The sequence below is a fragment of the Cyphomyrmex costatus genome, unplaced genomic scaffold, assembly GCF_001594065.2.
Source record: "Cyphomyrmex costatus isolate MS0001 unplaced genomic scaffold, Ccosl1.0 scaffold1191, whole genome shotgun sequence".
Lineage (NCBI taxonomy): Eukaryota > Metazoa > Arthropoda > Insecta > Hymenoptera > Formicidae > Cyphomyrmex > Cyphomyrmex costatus.
In genome coordinates, this window is record NW_017275165.1 from 1,871 (window position 1) to 4,420 (window position 2,550).

Sequence of the window (2,550 nt, forward strand, 5' to 3'; positions counted from 1 at the left end):
TATATATATATATATATATATATATATATATATCCAAAATTAAAAGTCAGTAGTACATGGGTTATACTATTTTAGAATTTATCTTGGCGCCGACTATTGATATCAGATCTTTTATACAAATGATACATGTCATTATATGAAGATAAAGATAGTACTACATGGGTTTTACCATTAATTATTTTTTTAAGTACAAATTGTTCATGTTAGGAATAGTAGGGGAGACCGGGTCTCGTTGGCCCAGCTTTCACAATTTCAGCATTAAGTCCTTTTTAAATAACTGATTATTATGATAAACCATGCTAATATGATAGAAAGAACCTTTCTCTACATTTTGATACTAGAAACGATTCTATATAATGTACAATTTCTTTGTAGTAACTACCTAGCTTTCGATTTGCGCGGCGTTAGCTCGTCGGAATATTTGTCCGAGGATTCGAAAGATGTTCGATCGGAGGGAGAGTGTCGGGCAAGTAAAGTCTCAGACAGGTGCGTATACTAATCAAACAATTCACTTTATTTCAATTCGCCGAAATGGCTTATATTCTGCCGGAACGAAATATAAGAAATGGCTTAGCGCCTAGACGATCGGCAATTATAGCGGCGTGTGCGTGAGTGTGTGTGTGTGTGCGTGTGTTGTGTGAGTACGGAGCGCAGTCGGTGCGGTGTTTATTTGACACTGCAGAGCGGGTGTGTGCGTGTGCGTGTGTGTGTGGATCGCAATCGGCGCGGTGGATACTGCGAGCAGTGAGTGTAAGAGCGTCAGCCGCGGATAGGAATGCGAGGGAGCAAATGAGAGCGAGTGAGCGGTGTTGCTCGAGACGGTATTATGACGGGTCGAAGCAAAAACGGACGGCTCACTATGCTCCCTTTTTTTCCTTCGCGGTCTCGGCTAGCGAGGCTGATCAGCTGTGCCTGGCTTATTTTTAGAACTGTCAATACGGCAGTCTGTAATTCGCGACACGTGGTTGTTCGGGCGTTTATCGCGGTTTCGCGTAGATACGCAAAGACGGGCGATGACCAGCGGCCGAGAACGCTCGGCGGAGGTGGAGAACTCTCCACCCCGGGCGACTGCTGGTCGATCGCAGTGTGTGATGCAGTGGTTGCACGTTGCACCGAGACGGCTGCCGAGAACGCTCGGCAGAGGCAGAGCACACTCTGCCCCTCGGTTCTTTGCCGTCCGGTGCACTAGGATGCCTGACTAGAGACCTGTCGAGAACTCTCGACGGAGCTAGAGAACGCTCTGGCCCGTTTTTCTCGGTGTCGTGTAGGCTTGCTAGGATCTCGGGATTTGTTTGTCAGGAGCAGGTCGGGACAGGAATCACACTTTTCTCGTAACGCGGCATTTTTATATGAACGAAAATGCCGCGTTCGTGGTTTTCCGCTTTCGCTCGCGTTTTCCCGTACTTTGCGGTGTTCGGGTCTGAGTCCCAAGAAGTGGGAATCCGCGGCGATCGCTCTACTTCGGTCTCGATCGGCGGTGCTCGGTGTTACGCGGCCGTTACTGCCACTTTGTACCTGCGAATTATGTTCGCTATTTTATCGGGCGCTATGCGCCCTCATCACTGCATCGCAATCAGCGATGCAGCGGCGTTCGGCTGGGTGGTGTTAGCCAGAACGATGGGGGATGCATCGTTACAACTTCGTTACAGAGCTTTTAAAGATACGGTTCTAATGCAATACTTTTGTATTTCATGTGTTATTATACCTACTCTGTAATAGTTTTGACATTACTTTTGACATCGAGAAACTCATCAAAATTTGAGAGCAGGCCGCCATGTTCTTTTTTGAGTCATTAACAAATTGATACTCTGAAATTACAAGCAATTATTTTTTATTGTACGGTCTAGTATAAATTTCAAATTAAATCTCAATAACCAACTTTTATATTTTGTGCACTAAGAATAACATATTGCAGTTATTTTCTAGAAAACTGTAATATACAAATTCTAATCTGTTTTACTTATATGTATGTATGTTCAATTTGAATTTTCACCTTGAATAATCTATCAGTTCCTTTTCGTGGTACATATTCAACATAGAAAATATTCGTTATATGTACGTTCACTTTGAACTGGCAGATTTAGTAATATATCAGTTACTTTTCGTGGTAATATATTATATTAGATAATATCATTTAAAGTATTAAAGGTTTAAATTATTAGGTTACATTATTAGATAATCATTTTAATTTAGAATGGTACAAATTTTTGGGGTCAATTTTCAAAGGATGATATTCATTGAGTTTTTTATTTTGTGATTAGGTAATCGTTTTAATTTTGATAGGTTCAATTTTTGTAGTTTTCATTTACTTTTCGTGGTACATAACATAGAAAATAACATAATGTATGTTCACTTTGAACTGGCACATTTAGTAATATATCAGTTACTTTTCGTGGTCATATATTATATTAGATAATATCATTTAAAGTATTAAAGTTTAAATTATTATGTTACATTATTAGATAATCATTTTAATTTAGAAAAATACAAATTTTTGGGGATAATTTTCAAAGGTTGAAATTTATTGGGTTTTCTATTTTGTGGTTAGGT